Raw genomic sequence first — 14,162 nt, 5'->3', positions numbered from 1 at the left:
ATTTACATCAAACACATGGAACAAGAGGGGATTTTAATCAAACTTTTCTTTTTCATCTGTTCTTTCTTCTCTTGGAATCTGCTTTTTCTTTATCCTGATGAAATTCAGTGCTTGCTTTTTTTTGCCTTTTTTTTTTTTTCCCCTGTAAAAAAGGAGGATTTAAAAAAAAAAAAAATAATCACAATCCCCCCCTGAAAACTCGGAGTATTAAAACTCCAGGGCAATGCATCTCCAAAATCTATAAGACTGTAAGAAGATAAGAGACAAAAACCCACAGAAATGTTTCCTCTCTGTGTCTTTGGAAGTTGCAGACGCGTGTATAATACCCCTAAGCCGGGGTAATCTGCTTGCCTCCTCCTGCCTTTCCTGATGCACGCGGATGTACTTAGCATTAATATTCCTTACACTACAGCAAATGAACACCCAGGAGGCAGCTGACTCAATCAGTGCTTGTTTTACTTACTGTGTATCACTGAGAAAAGACCATAAACTAGAGCACGACAGATCTGTAATGCTCATTTCAATATGCTTCCCCTGTTTGTTCCAGCCCTGATGAACTTTCATATTCAGCCAAAATAAAAGGAAAAAAAAAATAAAAATCAAGAAATATATTATAACAAACACATTAGCAATGTGTGGTAAATTACTATTGGAGATTCCAGTTCCTCATGGTAGGAGCATTTGTGGATAAACACATTTGTTTACTTCATTTTTCCTGCTGCCTTCTCCAGCATACGATTATTCACTCAACGATGTCACGACTCCCAAGTCTGATGTCATGGCTGTTTCCACAGCAACCAAATTGAATCAAAGACAGATTTGAAACCAGGTAGGCTGGAGTAAAAATAATTTGGAAAAAGCATTTGTCCATTCTCCCCCATAAAATTGATGGGCTCCTACCACTGCTGTTTGGAGATTGGAATTTGTTTTAATTATGATGGCACAATCACAAAATGCAAAGGAGCTAGCTGTTATTTTTGGAACAGATACAGCTGCAAGGTAATTGAGAGAAAAGACTGTACAGACCATACAGATGAGCTTATTTCATGAGTCCAGAATCACATACCCAGTTGGATGGGGTAGGAGATATTATCCCTTATTTCCCCCATCAATTCCTGCTTTCACTGATGGAGATCTACTGGCGTGGTCAGCAGATTTGAGGATGAGAGTGCATTGACTGGATCTGTAATGACTGTAGTGGGAGCACACACACCTACCTTAAAAGTAGCCACCTACGCTCTACGTACCCAAGTGAGGAGTCATGAATCCTGCCTCTCCAGTTTCTTAATAACAAAGCCTGCCTTCCTATCAGTTCCTTATGTATCTACTTGCCTTAAACCTCAGTTTAACCCATCCTGCAGTTGGTCACTGTATTGACTTGATCATGAGGCTCCCAGAGAAGCTTTAATTGAATTTGCAGCAGAAGAAATAGATCTGAAGAGACAGAAAGGGAGGTGGTGCTGGAGCAGTGGAAAAAGCTTCAGGAGACAAGCTGCCTCTGGGGAATATGATGCCATGAAAGTTGCTTTGATTGGTGGAAACCAGAGACAGGCTGAAACAAGGTGTAGACCAGGACGTAACTCTGATGTAGTGCAGAAAATTGTGTGTTAATTTAGAGAGGAGTTTTGAACGATGGCTTAAATCAGAGACACTAGATGATTTTAGTTAGGGGGATGTTTCCAGTGAAATTCTTAGCAGATACAACGGAAGCCCTTTGGAGGGAAGGTGGTAAGTGAAGGGCAACCCTTAACACATCACAAACTGGGTATGTGAGTGGGTGAATATGATGGTATGGCTGTCCAGTGGTGATTTATGTGTAAGTTTTCGTTACGAGGTTGCTCAACACAACTGCAACGACAAGAGTTTTGCAGACACTGAGGTTCATCTTTGCTTGGGCTCGTGGCACTAAGGGGAGAGATGAGGTAGCCAGCAGCTTCATGGGCAACGAGAGTTTAGTCAAACCAGGTGCCATCAAACAGGCTTTGCTTGACTCAGAGGCGGTAGGAGGAAAGTTAACTCGGCTGCAGTTGGGAGGCGTGCTTTTCATGCTCTAATGACTATTTATTGCATTCATTAGCTTCAAAGCCAAGATCAGCCTGTGGGATCCCTGCCTCCTGCCTTGTCACCTGGATGCACCTTTGCCCGTCCGCTCTGTAGCATTGTTTTCCAACAGCCTGTCATTAGAGCAGCCTGCCATTATCGCAGGGCCCGGGTGGCAGAAGCCCTGGCAGCGCCGAGCTATAATCCGGAGACTATACATGTTCTTTACGTCTGATAAACAAACAATGAGTTCTCCTCCTGGTTTTACCTCTTTGTGTTTTAATTGAGTCAGGCTTAAAAACACGCCGAAGGGCTGAGCTGCCTCAGCAACGTGTAATACTCCTGATTCACAAGAATTTGTGTCTCAGCATGGGGCACGTCATTCAAACGTTTTCTGCCTCGGACTTGGTGACATTGGGTTCACCTTGGTTTCCTACCCATAAGAAAAGCAATTGAATATTCTGGGGGGCTCAAAACACGCTCTGTTGTGATAATTCTGTTTTTCTTCCCTTCGGGTTTTGTTTACTCTCCTCAGATTCCTTGGCCAGAGCAAATAATTACAGTGCTAATAAGTAACTCAGGTTGCTACCTATCCCATCCTTCCTCCAACAACTTCCCTTATTTTTCCTTCTAGGAATTAGAAGTGGTTCCCAAAGACCTGCAGGGACAAATACTGGATGGTAACACAATGTATGAGTGCCGTGAAGCAAACAATTTGCCCTCCACCATGCACCAGAGTTTTAGCACTCCTGACTGGGCACAGGTCTGAGTTACCTCCACACTGAAGAGTTGCTTTAGTGCAATGTTTGGAAGGTCAACAGCCTTCTCATAGCTATGCTTTCTGAATCCTGAATAAAAGAGAGAAAAAGCGGTGGCTTTGTACAACTACATGCTTTGAAGTCTAGGGTAAGCACAGTGTGCACTGGTAGGTCACAGGGATCTTCTCTTCCAGTCTCAGTTCCTGTTTTGATGTAATCTCTGGGCATATGAAAGAGTAGAATCTTTGGCCACCTATGGATTATGTTTATAATGCAAATATCTGTGTTCTCTCCTATGCAAGATAGACGGAGTTTTACTCACTTCTTGTTTGCTCCAAAATATAGGGCACACTGCTCCAGCTCAGTTGCAGCAGGATCACAGGTGGGGTGGCCACAGTGCTAGCCCAGTTCCAGCTCTCCTTGGTCGATGCAGTGGTGCTTTCTCACAGGTCAGAGACTCATTGGTGTTCTGCCCTGGAAAATGCCTGAATTACTAATGGGAATGGATTGGCGGATATGAGTTTAGCTACAAGGAAAGGACTGTGCCCGAAGGGCATTGTTCATTCCTCTCCTCAAAGGGGTCCCATCATCCCTCCTCAACGCCCTTTCTTCCCAGCACCTCTGCTGCAGTGCTGGCTGTGATGAGAGCTCTTGGCCAGTTACTGCCACTTCAGTAACATCTTCAAGAGGTTTGTGAGTTACCCTCGACTTGCCAGATGCATCTTGTTGGCTGTGCCACATCTCCTGATGATGCTGAGAGTCCCCTCGCTGCTCCAGAGCCAGCCAACCCACCCGGCTGCCTCAGTTCCCAGTGGGGATTCATCACACCCTCTTCAGCAAGCCCCCACACAGGCTGGGGAAAGATCTCTACCTCCCCCAGCCAGACTGGGATGATTCATGGCACGCAGAGCAGACAGCCCTGCTAATTTGAAGGCTGGGAGTAGGCATGCACTTGGCCTGCTTAAAATAGAATGGTTTCTCTTGTGTCAGCATCTCTTGCTCCTCCATCCCCCGTGACGTTTTCTGATTACACCCTTGAAGTGTCACCTGCACATCAGGTTTTCGAGAATGGCAGCTGAGTCCTGAGCTCAGAGGGAGACTGGGAATACTGGGCAGGAAAAGACAAGCTTCATCAGCAGAGTCTGAGAGGGGAAAAAAAGAGAAAGATAAAGGAAAATGTCTGTCCCAACCTTCTCTCTTCAATATCACGACTCTTGCCTTTTTAGCTAAAGGAGCATATTTGCTAGTGTTGTCAGAAGTGCTTGAGAGCCACTGGGTCCAAATGAAGAGTAAGGAAGATTATGACTACCTGGTTTGGGATGAAATGAGGTGGGGGAACTGCAGTGTAACCCTCAGGACCTTGTAGCATGCTGTCAGCATTGCAGTGGCTACTGCTTGGATTCATACTAGAGGTGATGCTCACCTGCTACCGTTCCCCTCATCACTTTTGCTCACAGAAGGTCTTGGAAATCTTTAAGGTATGAGATTGGTATCCCTAAAGGCAGGGACTCCATCCCACACACAACAGCCTGCCCCACGGACCCTGAGCCCCGTTCCATCCCAGCCTGGGACCATCAGCCCCTGCCCCAGAGATGCTGTAGGATGTGGGTCTGCTCTGGCTGTCCTGCTCCCTTGCTGGGGTAGTGGGATGGGTCCCACACTCTGACACCCTGCCCTGCCAGCTCTGAGGGGATCCCTCCTGACTCCCCAAGTCCCCAGGGAGCCCCCAGCTCTCTTTGCACTCTGATACCTTCTCTCAAGTTGAGGAGTATATGTTAGATCAACTAAGGCAAAGCACATACCCCTTGTGCCTACACAGCACTGATATTTCAGATCTTCTTGGCTTCCTGAAGTATTACTAAATAATGCTGAAAGAATTTTCCCACCTCCCTTAGAATACCAAAATTTTGCTGCTTTTGGGGTAAGATACCAGGGTTTTGTTCCCTGAATGCAAGTTGTTTACCTCACAATCCATAATGGATCCTACAAAAATACACTGTTTTATTTTTCTTACGGGCATCTAGCTAATGGATGAAGTAATTTAGTGAGGCTATTGTATTTCATTCAATAGCCTATATGTAGATTTGTTGTGAAGGATAAAATGTTCCCTCTTCAAACACTAACAATAGGAGTGCAGTCTACCACTGACCTTGTACGCCGCTGCCGTGCTGTGTACAGGTAACAATGTGAGCCCAGACTATAGGCAATGGGAACACAGAAATGTTGAGTTTGAATAGCAGGGACACATCCTATTCCATAGCACATGTGCCAGTATTTGCCTGGGTGTAAGGTACAATTATTCACAGTTCTTAAAGTTTTGAATGAATGCTTCTGATTTCTAATTGTCGTGACAAAAAAAAAAAGTGTTTGCAACTTCCCATGCATCAGTCTTTGAGTTTAAAATATCTAAAAACTCCACTACTTTTTGTGTATGGATATATGTGCTTTCAACAACAACACTATTGTAAGGTACATGGACTGCCTTCTCTCCCTGCAGAAATAATTGTATTTCTAAAGAGTAACAACCAGCATTCACGCAGGCTTTTAAACCCAATGTGTCCTAATTATGGGTGAAGTGAGTTCTGTTGATAACCTGTAAAACATTTTCATAACTTATGAGGTGCAAAAAGATTAGCTGAACTTATGATGGTATTATTCTACGCTGTCAGTGTATTAATAGAGAGTGTTAATGGAACTGTTCTCCAACATCTGTGAGATGGGATCCACCTCATTTCATTAACCACCTGAGAGTTAGGTATCCTGTCTAGGCTGGTAGTTCAGGAGCTTTCTAAAGGCAGTGCACACCATTATAGGTGTCACAGAATGATTGTTCTCATACCAACTCTGATATTCAGATAGATGGGGTGAATAATATGTCTTCTACAGGTGCCAATCACTCTGGATGCACCTTCAGGGGATGGTGAGACTAAATCCTGAATTTTAGTTGGTTAGCTCAGAAGCTACACTCCAATTAATTAACAAATTAATGAATGTGTCAGTGGACTGGGGCTAAATGAGGCATGTCCTTAGTACTCAGTAGAACACGAATGTTTCCTGAATAGACATCAGTTCTTCTTGTCATTTCACATTCCACTAAAAGCTAGATCCCTCAGAAAGGAACTGCCTGACAAGTTCACGTTCTGCTTTGGCTTCAGCACGAACCAGAGGAGGTTCCACCCAATATAAACACAGTTGGAAAGCACCAGGGATGATACCGTGGCCACGTTATTGAAGATTTTCACACAATCAGAACTTCATTTTAATTCTGCTGGTCCCTTACATGCCCCTTCCATGAGATTCCTTACAGGACAGTGGAGGGTACCAGCTCAGTTGAAAACACACAGGTATAGCAATAATTCTACACGCTGTGGCTCTTCTTGGCCCTTAGATAATGTCTAGCCATGAGCCATTGATTGCAGCAGTGGAGCCCTGATGCTCTTCACATATTTGTGTTTGCAGAGCTGAATAAAATCATAGTTCTATAAAGCTATTCACTGTCTAAGTTCAGACATCTGACTTGGGTGTCAGAGATAACTAGCTGGAACCCCTAAAGCTCCTTGTAGAATCAGCAGAGAAAGACTTGAAAAAATAGTAATTCATGCCAGGATCCTAACTTATCTGTTCCAAATCTGAAAGAGCTAATCCTTCTTTGCTGGCTACAGCAGGAGCCGAGGAATATGACCCACTAAACCTGGATGCCCAAAATGTCTCGCATGAGTCAGTGTGAATGAGAGATGATGCATTAAGACTTCATTAGTATCTGACAGCCTTTTGATCATGGCATATAGTAGTTATAAGTAAAGACGTGAGGGTGGGATAGGTGCCAGCCTGTCTGACTCTGGGTTTGTTCCAGAACATCTCAGCTCATGGCTGTCCTACAGCCACCTCTCCACAGACCTCTTCCTCTGTTAATTGACAGACACAACCTCAAAAATATTTAAACTATGCATCCCTCTTCTGGAATTTAATTTATCTAACTTTTCTCAAAATAAAGAGTTTCTTTTTTGCCATTGCCAAGATAAAAGCCTTTCTTCCACAAACTCCATCCTCCTCCTTTTGTCTCCACTTCTCCCTGAGCAGCAGAAGACCACCAGGCCTCCCAGGAGAGATTTTTGTCCATAATCTGTTCATATTTTCAATCTCCACACTCAAAATCTTCCTCTTTGGGAACAGTGTCTTCTTGGTCCCATGCTGGAAGCCTGCAAACCTCTGCAAACTGTGTCCAACTGAGGTTATCCAGCAGGCTTTCCCCAGCTCAAATGCAATTTCTGGTGGAGTTGGGGGTACTTCCATTCTATTCTTAGCAGATGGGGCTTATGCCTTTCACTTTAGGCCCCAGAAGTCTAAAAAATCTTCCTAAATAACCCTCTCTGAAGAGGTTCCCTCTCCTCAAGCAGGCATCTATGATTGCTGCTGTGTTACATCATCGTGATGGGGTAATACCATTCTTCTTCTTAACTGATATGAATAAGAACCTTTTACTGGCTTTTATTAATTGTCTTATGCAAGTTGTTTTTTTGTGTGGAGCAGGAAGGAGCCCGGAGAAGGGGTACAATAGGGAAAACATCCAGGAAAACCTCCGTAAGTGTGTTTAGAGGGATGGTATTCCCACAAGGAGCTCTGTTTGACTGGTGGGAAATGTCTTCTTCATTGATAGTAGCTAATGCAAAGCACACCGCCTGCAGCTTTTTATTTTAATGTAGACATCTGAAAGTGACTGTATGATGGAGGGAGAAAGGGAAAGGTTATGTGTCTTCGCAGGCCCAAAATGGCAGTATAATGAATATAAAAGCTATCCTCTCCTCCTCTAATATATTCACTCACCATTCCACCTTCTTTTCTTGTGACTGTAAACAACATTTGTCATCAGCAATGGGCTACTTTTCATTATAAAACTGATCTGGAAACTACATTTTTATTTCACGTACATCAGCGGCAACGGGAGAAGAAAAAGAAAAGAGGGAAAATATATGTCGCTAGCGGGAGAGGGACCTGGGACAAGTGTTGCTTGTGCAATTCTGGGGATCATTCATAAGTCTGGCCTCCAAGACAGAAGATGGTCTAATGCCTCATTAAATCCTACTGAGCCAACGATGATGTATCATACCCTTTCAATCTTCAACTAAGTAATGCAGCAAAAAAAACCTAATTTGCACATGTTTAATGCATTCATTAAGCTATTAGTCTTTCAACAAGAGATTTAATAGCAAATTAACAGTTTTTATGAAAGAAAAAACAACAACAAAACTCCCCACTTAGTAGAATTACTTTTGTGTCAGAGCACAATACAGGGTAATGGGCAATTAGGGGTTTCAGAGAGGAGGATGGGAAGATGGGTTTAATTTGTGTTTGGTTTATAATTAGCTGATGCTTGGTGCTTAGAATGAAATGAAGTGGATCCCCTCGATGGGTAAGACACTCACTTGGGCAGAAAACACAGGGGCTAATAAAAATGGTGATGGTAGGAGCTAAAAGAAGACTGTGGTCCATACCTAGAAAACTATTCTCATGTTATATGTATTTCTGTGCCCAAATAAGACTTTCTTGTGGTCAGACTTGGTGTTAAAGCAGGTCTTGCTGGAGTCTGTAGGAGACTGACACCAATGAACAGGACAAACTCCTCCAAAGCACAAGCAGTCGCTTTGTGCATTTGCTCATCACAACATTTAGAACTCAGCAAAATTGCAGTCTTTGTTTTAAACCTGGGCTTAAAGTTGAGCAAACTTCTTAAGCACTTTGCTTAATAAAGACAGATTGTTTATTTAGGTTCAAAGCCTGAATTTTAGCCTGAATTCGATTTGGCAGACGTGTACCAGTGCAGATGGCTGGCACAGGGGCTATTTTGTAACTTTAAGTTTGTGTAAGTCTCTTTAAAAAAAAGTCTTAATGAGAACACTGAATTCCAGGGAAGACTTTGGTGATAGAGGAGAATTGCAAAATCAAGTTATTATCTGAACTTACTGAAAATAAATACAATATCTTACTTGAAAAGGAAAGAAAGAAGTGGAGCTGTGTTTGTTTGCTTGTTTATTTTTAAATGCCATTTCTAAGTTTTCTATTTCTTTGAAAAGGCATTTGACAGAATATTGAACACCAAATCCACAGGATTCTTGGGTTTTCTTTTTTTTCTTTTTTTCATACAAACTTTAGGATTTTTTTTTCCCTCTATCAGGAAAGTTCTTTAAGGGATCCTACACTGTGCTTTTATTTTCAGCTGGAGTGAGGGAGAATAGTCTAAAATCAATTTCTTAAAGGTCTGAGGAATCATAAATACAGTTTGAATCAATATCCTTTGTGTGAGAGTTTGTGTGTGTGTGTGTGTGTGTGTCTTCCCACACACACATCTATTCAAACCACTGCTTTCCCATAACAGAATATTCAGATCCTTAGGGATAATAATTGACTTTCCAAAGTGGAACATTAGCGTGAGGGCAATGGATCCTTTACATCTGCTTTTCCCAAACTTTTCTCCCCATAGAGGATTCTCTTCTTTCACTGATACTGATTTTTATCTAGCTGTAAGTGCATTGCCACTCAGGACAGGAAAATACCCCTTAGAAAAGCACTTTGGTGAGTTTTAAGAACCAGCCTAAAATTAAGCAGGTGCTTAAGCCCTGTCACCAATAGACAGTGCAGCCACATCTTGATGTCCTTGAATATCCCTAGCCAAGTTATTTCTGTGTATCACCATGGACTCAAAGAGTAGTTTTCCTGCGTAAAAATTCAGTAGGATCCTTAGGGCTTGAGGCTGAAAGTGTTTGTGTCCCAGTGCGTTGTGCTGTGAATGCTGCTGTTCCAATATTTACCCAAGGTAATGGATAGTAGTAATAAGACTTTGCACTTCAGGAAGGTACAGTTAGAATTAACAAACTGCGTGTGCGGCTTGGCTGGGGGAGCTCCTGGCAGTAGGTACTATAGGTTACCCACAGATGTTTCAAAACCAGAGATTGTGGGCTGCTCTTTGGTAATAAAGCAGAGGTAAGGAACACATGTCTCAGTAAAGGAGGCTCCTGGATCCTGGAATGCAGCTGGGCTGTTATGGATGTGTCTTAATGCTGGAGGGTCTGTTGCTATAATATGGTACAACTTCTTGTTATGTGCTGCTGAAACATCACAGAGACTGCAGACATTTATATCTCCATGCCAGAGGCTCCTGACTCCTTGGTCCCGTGGCAGCAGAAGCAATGGATGCTCCCCATGTTATCCTGAGCACAGGCTTGTGCAGCAGATGTTGTCAGCTCCTTCTTTTCCCATTTTGGAAGCCAAATGTTATATTCCCATTAGTCATAGATTCATAGAATGGTTCAGGTCAGAAGGGACCCTAAAGGTCATCCAGTTACAATCTCCTACCCTGGGCAGGGACACCTCCCACCACACCAAGTTGCTCGATGCCCCATCCAGCCTGGTCTTGAACCCCTCCAGGGATGGGGCAACCACAGCTTCTCTGGGCAACGTGGGCCAGGTTCTCACCACCCTCACAGCGAAGATTTCTTCCTGAGATCTCATCTAAACCTCCCTTCTTTCAGTTTAAAGCCCTTCCCCTTTGTCCTATGGCTCCACACCCTGCTCAAGAGTCCCTTTCCATCTCTCCTGGACTCCCTTTAGGTTCTGGAAGGGGCTGTATGGTCTCCTCAGAGCCTTCTCTTCTCCAGGCTGAACAACCCTAACTCTCTCAACCTGTTCTTGTAGGAGAGGTGCTCCAGCCCTCCGAGCATCTATGTGGCCCTCCATTGGAGCTGTTCCAATAGGGCCATATCCTTCCTGTGTTGAAGTCCCCCTTCCCCATATTCCCCCCTGGAACCAGAGAGGTGGGGAGGTGTCACGGGTGCAGGGCTCTTCGTGGTGGAGTCAGTGACAGGAGGCATAATGCCTCCTTGCTCCCTGGCTCACCCCGGCTTGGCAGCTGCCCTGGCTGCAGTTCTCCGTCAGGAAGACGCATCTGAATTTCATCATGTCAAGTTTTTTTCTCTTCAAGCAGCTTGGTGTGTGGGCTGCTGCCTGCTCTCTAAAAGCTTCTGAGATATTTGTAGCTGCTCTGCTTGTTCTGATTTTGCTGGAACAAAAATAATTACTTAAAGGACAGGAAAAAAAAAAATGTATGTATGTGTACATATGTATGTGTATATTCAGAAAAGAAAAAAAAATCTGGTATGCCACAGGTCTGTACTATGTTTTAAAGGAATATCGTATGGGAGACAGCTTTGTTCTTGCTGTACAGTGAAGGTCTTCAATTAGGAAAATCCTACAGGAGACACTTTGCAGGTTTTGGAAATTACAGCAGGATCACAGCTCTGCCCTGGAATTTGATTACACCCTCTCATGTATTCTGGCACGCAATCTAAAGAAGTGTCCTGCCTGTTGGTTAGGGAGCAGTATATGGTTGGAGGCTTGATCAGATCCAGCTAATGCATATTGCTGATATAGTATTGAGTAATTCTTCTATCTGGCCTCCAACTTTCTGGGATTCGTTTCGCATATGCAGAGAAACACGCACAGAGAACTTGTGACTTTTCCTTACCTGGGTGTAATGGCTGATAAGGCAGATGTGCAAATTTCCCTACTTGCCCTGGTGCTACGACTGAAGATACTTTAAATCATTCCAACGTCAAATCAAAGAAATGTTTCAAATTTAATCTCTGAACACTTGAGAGCTGAGTCTAAGGGTGAAATTTGCCTAATGTCAGCCTTCAAAATCAAGCTCAGGTGGGACTGAAATAAAGTTTCAGCTTTTGCAACGGGTCATATCACAGGAGTTAAATTCTCACAAGTGTTGGGCAAACCTACCCATTGCTTTGCCTGTGAGAGATCCGCAAGGGAAATGATTGCACGCACATGTCTACAAAATCTGTCTACCTGTTATCCCTCCCCCTTTGAAGCGCAGCGAAAAGCTGGGGAGAGCACAGCCAGTCTGTTGTAATTGAATTTCCCTGCCTCCTGTGTTGTATTTTATCAGGCTGGGCTCTTTGGGCTCGCGGTGATGACTTGGAGGTATTTGCATTGCACAGAGCTGCTGAGGAGAGTGGTTGAAAAATGGTGTGAAAATGCTGATAAATAGCTCTAAATGAAAGCAATTTTAGCAAGAGAGCCTGTAGGCAGCCTTAGTCTCCTTTTTGGTGACTGTAATACTCCGAAGAGAGAGCTTCCAGCAGCAACGGGCACATGACAGAGCTGTGTCACAGAGCACCTAAGGCTGCAGGTGCCAAAGATTGGCTTTTCTTTGCCTTACTGTTGTCTGGGTCCAGCTGGATCAACTCATGGGCCAGATTAAAGCCCCAGAGCTCTGTTCCGTACCCATTCATGGCTTTCTTTTTCCCTGTGAATGGGAAATAGGTGAGGGCCATTTGAGCCCTGGAGGACACAGCTTTGGCTCTTTACACTATTCTGCCAGTTGGACTAACGGTAAGGGCAATGGCAGCTCCTCACAGGTGTGCATGAATGGTCATAAGATAAACATCCAAAGGGCCAGGTGACCTCTAAGTGTCCTCAGACCTTGCTCTTCTTAACTATGGCTGAAGGCTCAGCCTCTTCTTTCTGAGACCAGAGCAAGGAACTCATAGGAGCTGCAGCTGAAGCACCACCGTATCAACCAGCCACCAGTGGGTGGAAACCAAGCTTCATTCCAGGTTGTTACTTTTTGATATTAAGACTGAGACCGGTTTTAAAGCTATTTGGGGAATGTATTTAATACATGAATAGAGAGATGGGGGCTTTCCAGGCTTGCACTAATGGAAATGAGAGATGGAAACATGAAGCTAAAAGTACTTTTTTTCTTTTTTCTTACCCCCCCAACCCCGTCTACCGCCAGGTGTATATGAAAATAGCTCACTCTATCCCCTTGTACTTAAGGGTCCATTTGTGCTGCTGCTTCAGCTCCTCCTGTGGAAGGCAGTGAGTTGAAAGACTGATTTAGACACTGTTAACACAAACGAGAGGAGACAGGCCAGTACTTAGCACGACAGGCTCCTCAGAAAGTTTAGACAGGGAGAAGCTGTTTCTTTTCTCTCTGTCGTTTCCCCTTTGCAGCCTGCAGATGAGAATTTCATAGTAGAATAATTCAAGGAGAAGGAACCCCTAGGTAATTCAGCTCCAGTTATCTGACAGTCCCTAAAGTACCCAGTCTTCATGGCACAGCTATGTATGTACTCTAGCAGATGCTGTGTATTAGTATCTGTTATAGAAAGGGAATTCTGCAGAATGAGTGACAATGCATATTATCAGCACTCAGTACGAGCATTCAACAGGGGAACCCAGGAACCACAAGAATGAGAGGGGCTGAATGGTGATGTTGCTGCTTCATTCAAGTTGTGTTCTAAAATTCTTGGTCCCAAATGAGTGGGTTAGGTGGGAGGTGCTGGAGCATAAAGTGAAATGGTTTAGCTGGGCTGACTGACCGCTGACTTTAAAGCCTATTCAAAGTATAAAAGCAAATGGGCATTTAGATGAATTAAAACCTAGTGCAGATCTCAGATTTTTCCCAACCAATAACCATAGTTAAATCTAGTTTTTAAATGTGCATTTCAGTTTAAGATCAAGAGGAAAGAAATGGCTTTATCTGCTAAAGTGAAAGTCATCCTTGTGCAGAACACTAGGAAAAAAAAAGCTTTCTTTTCTCTACATGTTACAAATGTGTTTTGGGTACACTTACGTAATTCACAGAAAAAGTATTTCCGCTTGCTTCCCTTTATAGGAGTGAATCTGACCTCAATATTCAAAAACGTGTTTTTCAGATAAACTTGACCCGTGTTACAGTGTCCATCCTTTGGGTATACCAGAGAAATCGCTCCAGCCCTATTCAATACCCTGGGCAGCATGTGGACTTCTAATTAGAGTGAGTAATTTTTTTTATTTCTCTCCCTGGAAGTTCTGAGGAATAAGATCATTCTTCTAAGTCTAGAAATAACTCTATTAATTTTTTTGAATATAACTGGCTACATTAACACGAAGGAAATGGCTGGAGATTCTGGGATAAAAGAGTATCTATTGTGTAATTCTCTAGATTAAAACCATCAGACAATGAGGTGGATTCAGAAAGTCAAAAGGATAAATGTCCTGTGACAATAGAAAAATCAAAGGTTTCCAGATACCCACTTGGGTTATGAGTAGACCTATAAAGAAAGGGACTGATCAGCAAGGAGAACAACATCTCAGATGAGCTGTGGGGATAAAGTGAGAATTGCAAAATGTCAAGGTTTTAATTTCCTCACAAAGGAAATTCTTTGCAGAGGAAATTAAAACAAACAGTAGAAATTCCTTAGCCATAGAAATAAGGAGAACATAATGAGAGAAGAAATACTGACACCATGCAGTAAGAATGGGACCAAGCTTAAAAGTAATCTGCATTTGTCCTCAAAACAAAATGGATAA

General features: G+C 43.2%; 1 long non-coding RNA gene across 1 annotated transcript in view; it reads left to right on the top strand.

Annotated features, from left to right (window-relative positions):
- Positions 1-14,162, top strand: part of LOC106889763 — a 130,948-nt gene that overhangs the window by 22,407 nt on the left and 94,379 nt on the right. The window contains exon 3 of the long non-coding RNA XR_001412393.1: positions 13,526-13,626. This is a non-coding gene — a long non-coding RNA (uncharacterized LOC106889763). The remainder of the gene's footprint in view (positions 1-13,525; positions 13,627-14,162) is intronic.

Source organism: Calidris pugnax, unplaced genomic scaffold, assembly GCF_001431845.1.
Source record: "Calidris pugnax isolate Ruff unplaced genomic scaffold, ASM143184v1 scaffold22, whole genome shotgun sequence".
In the NCBI taxonomy this organism is placed as follows: domain Eukaryota; kingdom Metazoa; phylum Chordata; class Aves; order Charadriiformes; family Scolopacidae; genus Calidris; species Calidris pugnax.
The sequence above is the reverse complement of the archived record's forward strand: the minus strand, read 5'-3'. Positions and strand labels throughout refer to the sequence as shown.